At 42.7% G+C, this 18,152-nt stretch overlaps 1 long non-coding RNA gene across 1 annotated transcript in view; it reads right to left on the bottom strand.

Moving 5' to 3' along the window:
- Positions 1–10,338: 10,338 nt before the first annotated feature.
- LOC123370975 overlaps positions 10,339–18,152 on the bottom strand; it is a 47,882-nt gene continuing 40,068 nt past the window's right edge. Inside the window, exon 3 of the long non-coding RNA XR_006579676.1 lies at positions 10,339–10,560. This is a non-coding gene — a long non-coding RNA (uncharacterized LOC123370975). The remainder of the gene's footprint in view (positions 10,561–18,152) is intronic.

Raw genomic sequence — 18,152 nt, 5'->3', positions numbered from 1 at the left:
CCAGTTTAGTGTCATCTGCAAACTTGTTAAGGGTGCAGTCCACACCATCCTCCAGATCGTTAATGAAGATATTGAATAAAACCGGCCCCAGCACCGACCCTTGGGGCACTCCACTTGATACCGGCTGCCAACTAGACATGGAACCACTGATCACTACGCGTTGAGCCCGACCATCTAGCTAGTTTTCTATCCACCTTACCGTCCATTCATCCAGCCCAGACTTCTTTAACTTGCTGGCAAGAATACTGTGGGAGACTGTATCAAAAACTTTGCTAAAGTCCAGAAACAGCACATCCACTGCTTTCCCCTCATCCACAGAGCCGGTTATCTCATCATAGAAGGCAATTAGATTAGTCAGGCATGACTTGCCCTTGGTGAATCCATGCTGACTGTTCCTGATCACTTTCCCCTCCTTTAAGTGGTTCAGAATGGATTCCTTGAGGACCTGTTCCATGATTTTTCCAGGGACTGAGGTGAGACTGACTGGTCTGTAGTTCCCTGGATCTTCCTTCTTCCCTTTTTTAAAGATGGGCACTACATTAGCCTTTTTCCAGTCATCCGGGACCTCCCCCGATCGCCATGATTTTTCAAAGATAATGGCCAATGGCTCTGCAATCTCATCGGCCAACTCCTTTAGCACCCTTGGATGCAGCGCATCCTGCCGCATGGACTTGTGCTCGTCCAGATTTTCTAAATAGTCCCGAACTACTTCTTTCTCCACAGAGAGCTGGTCACCTCCTCCCCATACCGTGCTGCAGAGTGCAGCTGTCTGGGAGCTGACCTTGTCTGTGAAGACAGAGGCAAAAAAAGCATTGAGTACACTAGCTTTCTCCACATCCTCTGTCACTAGGTTCCCTCCCCCATTCAGCAAGGGGCCCACACTTTCCTTGACTTTCTTCTTGTTGCTAACATACCTGAAGAAACCCTTCTTGTTACTCCTAACATCTCCGGCTAGCTGCAACTCCAAGTGTGATTTGGCCTTCCTAATTTCACTCCTGCATGCCTGAGCAATACTTTTATACTCCTCCCTGGTTATTTGTCCAATCTTCCACTTCTTATAAGCTGTTTTTTTGTGTTTAAGACGAGCAAGGATTTCACTGTTGAGCCAAGCTGGTCGCCTGCCATATTTACTTTTCTTCCTACACATCGGGATGGTTTGTTCCTGCAACCTCAATAAGGTTTCTTTAAAATACAGCCAGCTTTCCTGGACTCCTTTCCCCGTCATGTTATTCTCCCAGGGGACCTTGCCCATCAGTTCCCTGAGGGAGTCAAAGTCTGCTTTTCTGAAGTCCAGGGTCTCTGTTCTGCTGCTCTCCTTTCTTCCTTGTGTCAGGATCCTGAACTCGACCCTCTCATGGTCACTGCCTCCCAGGTTCCCATCCACTATTGCTTCCTCTACTATTTCATCCCTGTTTGTGAGCAGCAGGTCAAGAAGAGCTTTTCCCCTAGTTGGTTCCTCCAGCACTTGCACCAGGAAATTGTCCCCTACACTTTCCAGAAACTTCCTGGATTGCCTGTGCACTGCTGTATTGCTCTCCCAGCAGATATCGGGGTGATTAAAGTCACCCATGAGAACCGGGGCCTGTGATCTAGCAACTTCTGTTAGTTGCTGGAAGAAAGCCTCGTCCACATCATCCCCCTGGTCTGGTGGTCTGTAGCAGACTCCCACCACGACATTACCCTTGATGTTCATACTTCTAAATTTAATCCAGAGACTCTCAGGTTTTTCTGCAGTTTCATACTGGAGCTCTGAGCAGTCATACTGCTCTCTTACATACAACACAACTCCCCCACCTTTTCTGCCCTGCCTATCCTTCCTGAACAGTTTATATCCATCCATGACAGTACTCCAATCATGTGAGTTATCCCACCAAGTCTCTGTTATTCCAAATCCTGCTTGGCTAGTTCATATTCTTTTATGTTCTGAGACCCAAACAGTTTTGAACAGGGCCAGCTTCATTAAAATGATTTCCTGCCACAGATAGTAACCTACATGACAATAGATTTTCACATTCCATCTCTTGAATCCATTCAAATTTCAGACCCTATGTGAATGCAATCCATGCTTATATGAAACAATGCCACAGTACGTCTGCAAGAATGGTATCTCCAGACAGCGAGGAAAGATGGTCTAAGTGCACTGGTCTCAGACTTAGGATACCTGGGTTTAAGTCCCTGCCATAGACTCACTTTCTGACATTGGAAAAGTCATTTAATCTCCCTGTACGGTTGTTCCCTATCTGTACAATGGGGATTATAATATTTCCTTTGTCCTGTTTATTTAGACTAAACTCTTTGGGGCAGAGACCTATGTGTCTGCACAGCACTTACCACACTAGGGCCCTGTTCTAAGGTGTAGTATAAAAAATAATAGGGCCTGGTTCTGATCTCACTCACACCCTTGACTTCATTGGAGTCACTCCCGGTTCACACTGGCAACACAGAGGTCACACCCAGGCCCAGGTAGTCCCAATGTCCAAGCCCATCTGAAGGAGGAGTTAGAGGCAGGAGTCCTGTATTTCTGTGCAGTTCGGGGGATACTACTGGCTCTCTGTCAGCTGTTGTGAGGTGACTTTCCTTACACAAGGCTTTAACTATAGCACAGGCCCCTCATCAGAGAGAAGGAGGCTGGTGGTGTTCCAAGAAGGAGGAGTGCTAGGCAGAGACGGGCTCCACCTAACAAAGAGAGGGCAGAGCATCTTCGCAAGCAGGCTGGCTAACCTAGTGAGGAGGGCTTTAAACTAGGTTCACTGGGGGAAGGAAACCAAAGCCCTGAGGTAAGTGGGGAAATGGGTTACCGGGAGCAGGCACAAGCACGGGAGTTCAAGAGGGGAGAACTCCTGTCTCAGATTGAGAAATCAGGACAATCAGCGAGTTATCTTAAGTGCCTAGACACAAATGCAAGAAGCCTGGGAAACAAGCAGGGAGAACTGGAAGTACTGGCACAGTCAAGGAACTATGATGTGATTGGAATAACAGAGACTTGGTGGGATAACTCACATGATTGGAGTACTGTCATGGATGAATATAAACTGTTCAGGAAGGACAGGCAGGGCAGAAAAGGTGGGGGAGTTGCATTGTATGTAAGAGAGCAGTATGACTGCTCAGAGCTCTGGTATGAAACTGCAGAAAAACCTGAGAGTCTCCTGGATTAAGTTTAGACGTGTGAGCAACAAGGGTGATGTCGTGGTGGCAGTCTGCTATAGACCACCAGACCAGGGGGATGAGGTGGACGAGGCTTTCCTCTGGCAACTAGCAGAAGTTACTGGAGTGCAGGCCCTGGTTCTCATGGGAGACTTTAATCACCCTGATATCTGCTGGGAGAGCAATACAGCGGTGCACAGACAATCCAGGAAGTTCTTTTGAAAGTGTAGGGGACAATTTCCTGGTGCAAGTGCTGGAGGAACTAACTAGGGGCAGAGCTCTTCTTGACCTGCTGCTCACAAACAGAGAAGAATTAGTAGGGGAAGCAAAAGTGGATGGGAACCTGGGAGGCAGTGACCATGAGATGGTCGAGTTCAGGATCCTGACACAAGGAAGACAGGCGAGCAGCAGAATACGGACCCTGGACTTCAGAAAAGCAGACTTTGACTCCCTCAGGGAACTGATGGGCAGGATCCCCTGGGAAAATAACATAAGAGGGAAAGGAGTCCAGGAGAGCTGGCTGTATTTTAAAGAATCCTTACTGAGGTTGCAGGAAAAAAACATCCCGATGTGTAGAAAGAATAGTAAATATGGCAGGCGACCAGCTTGGCTTAACAGTGAAATCCTTGCTGATCTTAAACACAAAAAAGAAGCTTACAATAAGTGGAAGATTGGACAAATGACCAGGGAGGAGTATAAAAATATTGCTCAGGCATGCAGGAGTGAAATTAGGAAGGCAAAATCACACTTGGAGTTGCGGCTAGCAAGAGATGTTAAGAGTAACAAGAAGGGATTCTTCAGGTATATTAGCAACAAGAAGAAAGTCAAGGAAAGTGTGGGCCCCTTACTGAATGAGGGAGGCAACCTAGTGACAGAGGATGTGGGAAAAGCTAATGTACTCAATGATTTTTTTGCCTCTGTTCTCACGAACAAGGTCAGCTCCCAGACTGCTGCACTGGGCAGCACAGTATGGGGAGAAAACGACCAGTCCTCTGTGGAGAAAGAAGTGGTTCGGGACTATTTAAAAAAACTGGACAAGCACAAGTCCATGGGGCCGGATGCACTGAATCCGAGGGTGCTAAAGGAGTTGGCGGATGTGATTGAAGAGCCTTGGCCATTATCTTTGAAAACTCATGGCGAACGGGGGAGGTCCCGGATGACTGGAAAAAGGTTAATGTAGTTCCCATCTTTAAAAAAGGGAAGGAGGAGGATCCGGGGAACTACAGGCCAGTCAACCTCATCTCAGTCCCTGGAAAAATCATGGAGCAGGTCCTCAAGGAGAGGAAAGTGATCAGGAACAGTCAGCATGGATTCACCAAGGGCAAGTCATGCCTGACTAACCTAATTGCCTTCTATGAGGAGATAACTGGGTCTGTGGATGAGGGGAAAGCAGTGGATGTGTTATTCCTTGACTTTAGCAAAACTTTTGATATGGTCTCCCACAGTATTCTTGCCAGCAAGTTAAAGAAGTACTGGCTGGATGAATGGACTATAAGGTGGATAGAAAGCTGGCTAGATCGTCGGGCTCAACAAGTAGTGATCAATGGCTCCATGTCTAGTTGGCAGCCGGTATCAAGCGGAGTGCCCCAAGAGTCTTTCCTGGGGCCGGTTTTGTTCAATATCTTCATTAATGATCTGGAGGATGGCGTGGACTGCACCCTTAGCAAGTTTGCAGATGACACTAAACTTGTAGGAGTGGTCGATATGCTGGAGGGTAGGGATAGGATAGAGAGGGACCTAGACAAATTAGAGGATTGGGCCAAAAGAAACCTGATGAGGTTCAACAAGGACAAGTGCAGAGTCCTGCACTTAGGACGGAAGAATCGCATTCACTGTTACAGACTAGGGACTGAATGGCTAGGAAGCAGTTCTGCAGAAAAGGACCTAGGGGTTACAGTGGACGAGAAGCTGGATATGAGTCAACAGTGTGCCCTTGTTGCCAAGAAGGCCAATGGCATTTTGGGCTGTATAAATAGGGGCATTGACAGCAGATCGAGGGACGTGATCATTCCCCTCTATTCGACATTGGTGAGGCCTCATGTGGAGTACTGTGTCCAGTTTTGGGCCCCACACTACAAGAAGGATGTGGAAAAATTGGAAAGAGTCCAGTGGAGGGCAACAAAAATAATTAGGGGGCTGGAGCACATGACTTATGAGGAGAGGCTGAGGGAACTGGGATTGTTTAGTCTGCAGAAGAGAAGAATGAGGAGGGATTTGATAGCTGCTTTCAACTACCTGAAGGGGGGGTTCCAAAAAGGATGGATCTAGTCTGTTCTCAGTGGTGGCAGATGACAGAACAAGGAGTAATGGTCTCAAGTTGCAGTGGGGGAGGTTTAGGTTGGATATTAGGAAAAACTTTTTCACTCAAAGAGTGGTGAAACACTGGAATGGGTTACCTAGGGAGATGGTGGAATCTCCTTCCTTACAGGTCAGGCTTGACAAAGCCCTGGCTGGGATGATTTAGTTGGGGATTGGTCCTGCTTTGAGCAGGAGGTTGGACTAGATGCCTCCTGAGGTCCCTTCCAACCCTGAGATTCTATGTGTCTATGACTTGCCCAAGATCACAAGATCTGCTTCCCATGGTCACTTGCCATTCCAAAGGGGGCAGGGAAGAGGCAGGGCCACACACAATCTCCCCCCTTCCCCCCCATGCTGGTAGGGGACTTGGCCAGGTGCATAGGGGATTGTAAGCTGCACACTGTGACAGGGTGCTGCGGCACACATGCTGTCCTGTCCCTCCCAGAGGCCCCTGCACCACCCTGTGCTCATGGCTGCACCTACCAAGCACAGCTGAGCCCAGAAGGAGCTCTTAAGTCTGAAAGAGAGGAATTTCTGTGACGGCTGCCATCTTGGCCAAGACACTAGGGCCTCCGGGGCTGGAAAAGCAGGAACTGCTATACAGCTTAAGCTAAAGTTCTGCAATTGGTGCCTCTAACAGACTGCTAATCCCCTGCAGATCAGGCACAGAGGGGACCCAGTAACACAACTACCAGAGGGTTACACTTACGCACACAGGATGGGATTTTTCCAAGAGAACACATCATTGGCTTAACACCGCTCCCATTAACATCAAAAGGGGCTTTAGCACCCACTTCAATGGGAACAGCAGTGTTCAGACCATCTCTGAGCACTTCTGAACATCCCACTCATGAGGGGTAAAAAGCTGCACAGACACAGCAATGCCCTTCAGACCCTGAGCAGATTCAGTGCCAATAAAGCTTCCAGATAGCTACGTGTGCTTGTTTTCTTTTCTAAGCATTTAGGCTGGTTCTAGCATTTAATAATTAAAACAAACAAAGAGTGGTGGCACACAGACTCCACTATTTGTCTGCAATTGCCTGTCACATTTCGGGATGGCCTGAATTCTCATTACAATATGAGATGTCCCTTGCTTTCCTGTACATTTTACCCTAGTTTATTTCCCCCTTTTGGTCTGATTATATTGGCTACCCTGAAAGAGAAACGTTCCAGCCTCTGGACACTAGCTGAATACAAAAAGCCCTCAGAGAGTGTTTATTTGATCTATTCCCATGATTAATGCAGTGAAAAGCATGTAGCACCAACATTTCAAGTCTCTCTGAAGAATTACAGTTAAGTCCACAGACATGTCACTGTAAATAAATGAGTCACCCAATAAAAGAACACAGTATTAATATGTAGTTTCTTTCCCAGTATGAATGCTAATTACTGCCCGTGCAGGACTTCTGCCTTTTTTGCTGGTGTGAGTGGAATGTCTAAATGTCTTGGTTTGTGCCATTTCTGGTAGCACTCCAAATGAACAACATTTTAGCTCCAGCATTCCTATCAAAGGGTGTGACACTGAATGTGTTTTTTTATGGCTAATTTGAAAGCCTACAAAGCAAAATGGGGATCTATTGTAATTCTCCTTTCAGAGATTCATTTTATTGTGTACAAAATGGAATGGTGTGAACTCGGGTCCACGATGAGTGGGGTGGGAGTAGGGGCGAGGGCCCCCCCTTGGCCCTAGACAGGGCCCAGATCCCCACTTCCGAGAACACCAGGCCACCATCTCCTCATGGTGTTTTGTCTACCTTCTGGGCCCACTCCAGAAGGAGGGATGGTAGCTTAGTGAGGACATACAGGGTGGACAGAACCCCATATACACACAAACACCTCTTGAAACACAACTCGTGCATAAAGCAGGATCCCAACAACAAGGAAATTGGGAACCTCTGTTACTTGGCAAGTAACAACCCCCCCCTTTGGAAAATTCCTCCTCTTGAAAATGAGAATTATATATGGCTTTCTGGTAATTTTAGTAGCCTAAGAAGATTTATCTAAAGTATCAATATAATATTAGACTACTTTCTTCCAAACTCAGTTCTGTAAGTGTACCTGGGATTTCTCAGGGCAGTGCAGAGCGCTATAGGCCTCAATGCTGTAATGGGTTACACCCAGGCCTAATTTTAAGCATAAATAGTCTCACTGAGCTGGGTGAGACTACCCACGTGCTGAAAGTTAAGCAAGTGCACAAGCCTTTGCCTGAGTCAACAAACACAAGGCTCAGTTCTGCAAGCCCTGACACACACAAGTAGTGCCAGGGAGCTCCTGTGAATTAGAATTCCTTGTGTGAGCCAGTATTCACAAGAGCAGGCCAGCATCATAGGTGACCTCAAAAGTATGAAGGTGAGGTAGAGATAAACCCTGAAATGTATTAATATGGACCAGGCCTGAATCTTTTGAGGTCTCCCTCTGTAGCTGCCTCTCAGCCTTCTTTCTCACTGCTTCCAACCCAGTCAGATATTATTTCTCCTCTAACCGAGCTCCATCTTTCCTCTGACCCCAAATTCCCTCTTTCTAAGGCCAACAGTCCACTCCTTCTCCTCAACCAGTCACTGATCACATAGGCCAACAGACTCTATAGGAAGAGATATGAATAGAAACAGGTAAAAACATTCTGGTGATGTCAGGATTGACTTGAAACTTCCCCCAAAACTTGCACTGAACCAAAAACGAACTTCTCCTGAATTCTGAAAAAGTTAAGATGATTTGTATTGGTTGCCTTAGTTATATTTGCAGCCCTCACCCCTTGCTGGCTTCATCTGTGAATAGCAGTGGAGATACACGACTGAAACACCACCGTTCTTGCCATGTGACTTGCTAATCCACAACAAAACATGCTGGAAATCTCTCAAGAAACCTTGATCCCATGAGATTTCCAGCTCAGCTTCCAGAAGAAGGAAGCTCAAATTTTTTCAATTTAAATTTTCATGTGAATTCAGTGCATAGAAAAGGTGCTACATTAAAAGCAGCAGAATACTCTATCTATCCATGCAACAGCCACAGTGTGGTTGCCAGGTGTATGAGTCTCTCCTTTCTGACCTACCAATGTACCTCCACCCTCTCCAAGCTTTTAGGGCTCAAAGTGTAGTTCATTCTGCAGACCAGTTCAATCCTTAGTTTCTAAAATGAATCTACCAACCAAGGTATCACTTCTGATCATGAGTGTTTGACAGACTCCTACCCACTAGAAGAGATTCAAATAAATTTCAGTACATTTCACATCCGAATATTTGTTGGAGCTGTTCAAATTTTTCACTGTAGATCAATTATCCGACAGGCTCTTTTTTCCTGATTGTGAGCTGTTTGGACCCTAGCACTGATTATTATGAATGAGACTATTACACAGAAATACTCGCCCAACACTTTCAGTGAACAAATTTCAGCCCATGGGGTGTTTGTGAATTGGTCATTGTGATGATATGATACTATTAGGGCAATGGGAGTGGCCACATAAGTCAAAGAGGATTGGTTCTGCTCCGATAGGATGATGAAAACATTATAAAAAGAGAATAACAAATAGCAACCAATGACTAATGAAGAGCGACTTCTATTGTTCATGCCCAAATACCTTTACTTACATGCAGATACGGTTATTTATTTCAGGAACAGCTATTCCCCAAACATCCATGTGAATAAGAACTCCCATATGTTCTTAGACAGCCAGTATTAAGCATAAAAACAAAGTCATAGATTATAATGTCAGAAGGGAATAAGGTGATCATCTAGTCTGGCCACCTGTGTAACAGGCAAGAGAACTGCCCTAAATTCATTCCTTCTTAAGTTAAAAATGGATATTTTTTCTATTTTAAAGATTGCCAGAGATAGAGAATCCACTACAACCCTTGGTAATTTGTTCCAATGATTAATTGCCCTCACTTTTAAAATTTGCACCTTATTTCCAGTCTGAATTTGTCTAGCTTCAACTTCCATCCACTGGATCTTGGTCAATCCAAACACCCATTCTGGGTTCTAATGAAGGTGCATAAATATTGTTTTGAACTAACTGACCAGCTCTTTAAAGATTCACCAGTCATAAATCTTAGGTCTGACCTTCTCCATGCTGAACTCACACAAGATGTCCACGTCGGATCTCATCTCCTCCAGAGCTCCCTTCACAAAGTCCTGTCATTGGAAAGACGTTCACACAGTACACGGCCCAGCAAAAGTTACCAGACCACCTGAGTCCTGGATCCAAATTCAGTGATGTGGCATCTTTGTGACTAAGGCAATTCGGCCCTCACATGTGATGGATCTCAATGTGAATCTGCTTCTGTGACAGTGAGTCAATCGAGAGCAAGCAGGTTTTAAGAGTGTGCAGCTTGCACTCAGTGGGTCCAATCCTGTTCCCACCCTAGTGATTTTAACACAAATTGATTTACAGCAATTACATTCAACTCTCCAGTAGATTTGAGGTGGAAAGGAAGAGATCCAGATTCTCCTTCTGCTTTCCCAGCTGAAGCCCCACTGGCATCAGTGGTTTAAAGAAGAGGAGAACTTGGTCAAGTAGGAGCAGTGGTGGAATGGTAGCACTTGAGATTATACAAACTGCCAGCCAAATTCTCAATCCCACCCATGCACAATCATTGACTCCTCCGCACCTGTACAATACTGCAGGCATGCAAATAGCCAGGGTTCATGAGTATTTTTTGCTACACTTAATGGTTTGACAAAAATCATCAAAAAAATAATGTACAGTAATTATATAGGAAGTACTCATCAACAGAGGCCAGCTGGGCATGCAAAGTTATTTTAATGGTAATATCAAACTTCTCTATTTTGTGTTAAAACAAGTAGGACTATAATAAAAATCAACTCCCCCCACCCCCACCGCACCCTCCAAAAAACTAATAGAATTTCACTCTAGTGTCATTGTCATTCATTTTCCTCAGTGATAAAATGTAGCCTTGGTCATTTTGCATTGAAATCATGCCTGAGTTTTTCTGGTCTCGTTAATTCTTGGAATGGAGAAAAAACATCCCTTCCTGTTGACTGCATGAATTCTGTCCAGAGCTATATATTGATGAGAGGATGGAAATCTTTGAAAGGTAGCTCCAATAACTCAGCATTTCGTTCTAATTCTAGCCGGAGCAACGATGACAAACCCATCGTGACCTGCAAGGGAATCAGACACAACTTGAGCTGGCATTTTTAAACCTTGGTCCAAGGCAACATTGGTCTTTACAATGAGTAGAGTGACGTAACTCCATTACAGCTCAGGCAATGGTCATTACGGCTAAATCACTAAACCCCTCTTTTACAAAAGGGTGATGCTGCAGTGATATTAAAGCTTCCACAAAAATATCCTAGTAAACATGCCAACATGATAAAGCTATAATTATCTATTAAAGTTTTACCACAGACTTTAGTACCTCAGAGATACAATCCAGCTAACCCATTTATCTGAGTAAGATTAGGTGGATGTAGTAAAAGGATTTTGATAGCACAGTGATTCCTGAAATTGCATGCTTTTGAGCCAGTGGGGAAGCCTCTGCCAAGGTTAATTTTAAAGAGGCAGGTATTCCAAATTCCCAATCACAATTGTGCGTCATTGTTTTTCATGGGAGTAACCCCATTGCCTCTAAGGAGAGGAAAGGTTTGCAGGATGGGGCCTAGGAGTTGACAATTTTACAAATTTCTCATGAATACTCTATACCAAATTCTCCCTTATGTCCCAAACAAAGTGAAGACAAATGCACAATTCTCACAAAAGACACATTAGGCCACAACAGTTTGAATATTCTTAATGAAACAGCTGTCTCCACAAGAATTTGGAAATGCTCTCTATTGCATTTCAACCTAGAAGAAACAATGCAAGTATTCAGGACACTGGTCCTTTTACCGGCTTCTTAGCATGTCAGTTGTTCTATTTCCTACACTATAAAATGAGATGGTGAATATTTCTTACCAAATCAACACCAGGTAAAGGGAAAAGAATCCTTATCTGCAGTATTTAAATCCCTAAACATTTATAACCCCGCTTACAAGTTCCTCATTCAACATACCTGACATTCTCCTGTTACAATAAACTGCTTTTTTTTTCATGGTTTTTTTTGGGTAAGCACTAGTGTTGTATATTTCTAATGCCTTTATATGCATTGGGAAGTATTTTTAAAAAGGTTAAAAATATAAATGTTATATATATATATATATATATATATTGCAAATTACAAAAAACCAAAAAAAATTAACTTAACAATGCAGCTAGGCCAAAAAATAAAAAAAATCATAAAAAATATGTTCAGGCAGTATTTTCTATATAAAACCCAACCCTAAAAGATATAAAAGTATAAACAAATAATGGTAGCACCTATATAAAAATATTTTTTTTAAATCCAAAAATCACACTTTATTCAAAAAATTACTCCTTTAAAAAAATCTTGCTCTGTTAAATCAAACTCTGACAAATATAGGAGTTTGGGCAGTATAGTATTTCTTGTACCTAATATTGTAGTAATTTCACAATTTAAAAAAATATTTACGGAAAGGGACCAGGAGGGGTGGGGGCTAGCTGAAGAGCCCACTCTCCTTGCTAAATTGGTAGTAAAACAAAGCCTGTGTCCATAAAAAAAAAAAAAAAAAGTTTAGCAAAAATATCAGGCCAAAGCAAGCAAGCAACAAATAAAAAAAATTAAAAAAACAGGTTAAGGGCATAGTAGCAAAAGTAAAAAAAGCAATAAGTACAAGCATAAAAATTCTAATCCCTAAAACTATACTTAAAATGGTAAAATCTAAATTAATAAAGGTGTAATTTTACAAAATCAGCAACTAATTAAAAAAAAATAAAAAATTAACTCTGCAAAAGCTAAAATAAATTAAACAGTTAAACATTGTAAAAATATTTTTTTTAAAATTAAAAAATCTTGGTTTCTTTGCAGCTATTCTAAAAAAAAAAAATTGGCCCTTTAAAAATAAAATCTGTAAATAAGCCAAGCAAAAAAACTATCTAATTAAAATAATTTAATTATAAACAATTTAGTCAAATTTGCTAAAAAAAATATAAGGGGGTTCTATTAAATCTTAACTGCCCCAAATATATTTTTAAAATGTAATCTATATACAGCTATGTAAAAACAAAGCAGTGTAAAAAATATGCACTTTCCCCAAAACATGTGCAATATATATTATAAAAAAAAATGCAAACATACCATGCTACTTAATTAAAATCTTATTAGGGCTCCAAGGAGAGCAATGGGTTGTGTTTTCTTTTCCAAATTTTATATATTTTAAAAGCAAAAATTAAAAATTAAAAATAATCAAAACTCAAAATTAATTGTGTCCCTTTTAAGACAAAGTCTCTAAGCTGCTAAGGGCTTTAAATCCAAAAGCAAGCCAAAAAGCGTCTGTGTTAATGCAAATTACCTAACTAATAAAAATAAAAGCCATTAAAACCTGGCCTTCCTATAAAACAAACAAAAAATATGGGGGTAATTTCTCTGTTTTGCCTGCAATCAGCAAAATATTTATTTAAAAAAATATTTTAAGCAATAGTCTTCCACCCCCAAAGGGGTAAAAACATGTTCTTTTTGTCTTTCAAAAAAATAACTAAAAACAAAAGCTAATACCAACTAAAAAACAACCCAAAATACCATAAATCTATTATCATAATAAAAATTCTGTTTTGTGGTCTATGTTTTGTCTTGTGTTATTTGTCTTGTTGTTAGCTCTGTTCTATTTTGAAAATAACTGCAAAAAATATCCTCAGGTAATAAACACCATATTAAAAAAAATAATTTTAAAATGAAAATTATAAATACCATAAACCTAAAAGTAATTAAAAATAAATTAAGCTCTTTATCCCAGCTACAAAACAGCCTAATACAAAAACAAATAAAAATAAAAAACCATACTGCTATAGCTATAAAATGTACTAAAATACAAATACTTGCTTTGTCCACCTTAACACACAAAATGTTTGGGGTAATATCAAAAAACACTAAGGTTTTTGCTAAAGCAAAAAAAAACACCAAACACTGTTTAATACTTATCAATACAAATAAATGTGATATGTTTCTAGCATAGTAAAACCAAACCTTTTCATTAAAAAAAATTGTTAAAAACGCACACCAACAAGCCCGAAAAGCAAAAATATAAAAAGTTAGCCCACTCCTCATATTGCACATAAAATCCTTCTGTCTACCCCGAACTTCAAGCCAGTAGGCTAAAAAAATAAAATAAAATAAAATAAAATTTAAAAGGAGCTATTAAACACCAAAGGTTGTACCAAGTAAACTCCTCAAAAGTAAATGTGCTTGTCCTTGATTGTTGCTCCGAAGCCCTGTAGTAAAAAAACATTTCACTAAAATCCTATATATAAAATAAATTAAAAATAAAATCAATAACATCAATAATTAAATAATAAAACCTAAATACTGTATAATAAGCAATGTGTATGTATTAATTCCTAAAAATATTTTTTTAAAATAAAAATATTAGCAACCCATTAATAAACAAATATAAATGTAATGTCAATATTGTATTTACCAATAATCACATTTACTATTTGATGTAACCAATAATTCTCAACTTTGCTCAATTAAAAAAAAGCTATATATATAAAACCCGCAAAGCTGTAAAAGACGCTTTAAATAAAAAAAAACCCAAGCATTAAAAAAATTGTTATTAAAAACATCCAAAAATAAGAAATTAAAAACAAGGTAATGTTGCAAAAGCTGAAAAAGGCAGCCCACACTCTGAACACCAAGTGGTTGTGTTCGTAGTCCATTGTAAATCACATCTCCCTGGTAGTGTACCAGCTTCAGCTACCAGGCAAACTAAAATGGGCGCATGCCAATCAGTGCAAAACATACGCTTCTCCCTAGGTTTCTGGTCATGGCATCATGGGCTTCGGTTGTGGACCTGCCATCTGCCTGGACTATCCGGGTCGCCACCTGCTCATAAAATTATCTAAATAATTATAATTATTAAAAAAAAAAAAAAAAAGTATCTCCAAAGGCTCTCCCTGGTTCAAGCAGCTAATGGGGCCCAAACCACAGTGTGGCGTAAAGCTAAACAAACAAAAAAAAAGCCATAAAGGCAGTGCATAGTCTGAATAAACACAGTAGGGCCACAGCAAAATACTGATGGGTGGCCCTGAACCTCCCCTGAACCCCAGAGGGACAAACCCTGTTCCTTGTATAATAGCCTAAACCAAAATAAAAGGCCCTTTAGCAAGCAATAGTAATTTCTAATCCCTGAATGCAATATTGTTGTTATAACCTCCTCAACCAAGCCAACAACATCCATAACAAAAAGTCAAAGTAATAGCAAAAGCCCAGGGACACCCCGAACAGAAGTGGTGGAATCGCTCTTGCTGCTTCAGGCCTGCACAATCCTTTATTGTAATAGAATGTATGTATGGTGGCATATTTTTATGGGACTCCTTGGGTTTCCAACGCTTTGTTAATTTTACTATTATCCAAAATTGGCCATGGTAAAAAAAAAAAAAGGTCCATTATCCATTGGCTGGGGGGCTGTTGTGGCACATCATGTGCCACTTTGTATTACCTGGGCATTTTTCCCTGGCCCTGCGTATCCCTCCCCAACTGGGTCCCAAACGGGGTTAACCCTGAAGAACCCCATAGCCCGCAAGGCAGCATTGCCCGGGACAACATTGCATCCCATCTCCATCTAAGCCCCCATCCCAAAAAGTTTGTTTCCACCTGGGAACAATAGCCCCTATCTTTAAAAAAAAACAAGAAAACAAAAACCACTAAAAGCAATGGCTTGAGTAAATCACCAATGAAAAGCTACATGAAAAGGTTTTCAATATCACAAAAAAGTTCAACATGCCATCAAAGCCAGTGCTCCACATTAACAGCTGCCATCGGGGTGTGGTTGCAATATTGGCACCCGGATGGTGTAGGGTTCAACCCAATCCCCGTAGTTCCAAATGTTGGTATATTACTTATATCACCTGCTTCTACACACACACATCCCGCCAGTGTGGAGAGGTAAATATCACGTGCCCCAAGCGATTTCCAACATCCCTTTTAAATTGTAGCCTCCTTCGCTTAGCCACCAGTCTTCAAAAAAATAACCCTAAAAAAGCACCTCCATGTTTCCCCTGACCCACGGTGGTGGCAAATTTTACCAGCCACCAAATGGGAGGCAGCCACTCAATGTTGAATCCTCCTCAATACCACCTTAAAAGCTTTAAACATTTACTTGCCTCTGACACGCTTTCAAGTCCCAGCCTTCCTTTCCAATTGTACCGGGGGGGCCACCCTCCAACTTGCCCTCCTTACGCAAGCGTTGTCCCACCCAAAAAAGCAAACCTTGGTAAGCTCCTTGTGGGATGGGGCCAATTCGGCAGCAAGCATTTAAAATATTCAGCAAGGGGCCATAAAAAACTAGTGGTTAAAACAATTGAAAAAAGCCCTGGGGCAGGTCACATGTGCAAATTTCACCCACCTTACAGTGGCCACCTCTGCCCTCAGACATACTGCTGAATTGGCCCTCCACACACGGAACACCATGCATGGACTAATGAAAGCCATAATCAAGGCCAGGGACCAGCTAGCTTGGAATTCTGCATGCTCCCAGCTCCAACAGTATTTAACCTAAAGAGTCCGTAGCATCCAAAAAAACTGTAAAAGCCTAGCCCGGGGAAATCCATTCCCACTCAGGGATTCCCCGGGAGCAATGTCCTTTCCACTGTTCCTGAAGGCTCACTAACTAAAAGTGCACAGGCACAGCCTGCTCCTTCATGGCCTAGTAAAAGAAAATATGGGCCTGTGGGCTGGCGGGACTCACCTCTGCGGCACCTCCTGCTGGTCTCTTCTGAGAATTAGCTCTGCCAGCCTTGAAGCGCCCTCTGCAGGCCGGAGTCCCACTGCCACTTGGCCCCCGTGTCCCTCCCTGGACTCCAGTGCTCCATTATCTAGGGTGCTACCCCTGCCGTACACGCCACAGTCTCAGGGTCTCCCCTCCCCGGGGAACCCCCAACCCCTATCCCCACCTTGCCTCAGTTGTAGGTTACTGCCAGTCACCCATGAGCCCCACGCCCTGGGGCAGACTGCAGTATCAGCCTACTCATCACGGGCAAGGTTGGGTTTGGACCTGCTGCCTCTGCCTACCCCTGGGCTGCCCTCTGCAACCCCCAGTACCTGTGGGCCTTCTGCTAGGCCGCAGCCTGGGGTTTTTGAGGCTGGAGTTCCCCAGCTCCTCTGCCTTTCCCCAGCCCTGCTCCACTCCCAGTACCCTGCTTGGCTCCCTGCAGCCAGGCCCTTCTCTCTCTACAAGCAGACAGACTTCTCTCTCTACAAGCAGACAGGGGGGAGGGATAGCTCAGTGGTTTGAGCATTGGCCTGCTAAACTTAAGGTTGTGAGTTCAGTCCTTGAGGGGGCCACTTAGGGGTCTCGGGCAAAAATTGGTCCTGCTAGTGAAGGCAGGGGGCTGGACTCAATGACCTTTCAAGGTCCCTTCCAGTTCTAGGAGATTGGTATATCTCCAATTATTATTTTATTTATTTTTACTCCTGGCTTCTGTGGCTTTTATAGGGCCAGCTGGGTCTGTTTGGGGTGTGGCCCCAGCTGCAGCTGCTTCCCAATCAGCCCAGCTTTCCCCCCTGCCACAGCCCTCTCCAGGGCTGTTTTAAGCCCTTCCAGACAGGAGCAGGTGACCACCCCACTACAGGGCCCCTGCTATAAAAATCCAGCCATGCCTGTAAAAAGGCTGCCTCTGGGACGGGGTGGTCCATCGCAATGTGTGGGAGGTAGCTCCGCCCAACAACACGGTTAGCAGTATGTGCTGACTGCATCCCCTGACTATCAGCACATATAAACTGCAAAGGGCAACAACTAGCAACTATGGCCTATAAAGCCCCCTCAAATAATGTGCAAAAAAAAAAAAAAAGGAATGCCAGGCCGCTTTTATAAGGTGGTTCAACACATCTGCTAAAAGGGGAAGGCATCGGAATACGCCTCCACTAAGGTACATTTGTTTACCAATGCCTCTGCATGTGTTTAAAAGGCCACCTACCCCAGGGTGCTCCTCATCTTGCTGTTACAATCTCAAGTGCAAAATTTTTCAGTGAATTGGCCCGCTGTTATTCAAAGTATTGTTAATATTTCTAACTATATTTTGTTTAATTTTTCATAAATTACACCCAATGTTTTTCTCCATTGGCGCACACCCAGAAGCAACTTACCCTGTTCCAAACAAATGCCTCCTCCTTCATAGTGTTGCAGCACACATTCAATTTTAAAAAGTTACCTTTGCCACAGCCATTCAAATAAAATGTGTTATGCTATGTCGCTAACAAAGCCAGAAGCCACCACTGGCTTGTGTATGCAATTATTGCTGCCCTAATCATTTTGGTTTTGCTATATTGCTGTTTGTGTAAAAGGCCAACGGTAACACTAGCCACAGCGTCAGAGGGAGGGTAAAAACCTTCAGAGGGAGGGTAAAAACCTAAGTGATGACCCCTCACACCGGGGTGTTGATTCTGGGTCAAAAGGGGGACTGTCACAATAAAATCCCTCCCCGCCATGGGGTCCCATGGGTAAGCCCCAGAGTTGTATATTGCTAACACCTCTATATGCATTGGAAAGTATCTTTTAAAAAGTTAAAAATATAAATGTAAAATAAAAAATTCCTTTGCAAATTAAAAAAGGCCAAAAAAAAATTACAACAATCCAGCTAAGCCCAAAAATAAAAAACAAAACTACAGCCCATGGCCAGCACACACAAACAAGCTCTCTGC

This window comes from Mauremys mutica, chromosome 5, assembly GCF_020497125.1.
Source record: "Mauremys mutica isolate MM-2020 ecotype Southern chromosome 5, ASM2049712v1, whole genome shotgun sequence".
Lineage (NCBI taxonomy): Eukaryota > Metazoa > Chordata > Testudines > Geoemydidae > Mauremys > Mauremys mutica.
Note: the sequence above shows the minus strand (reverse complement) of the source record. Positions and strands in the feature narration are given on the sequence as shown.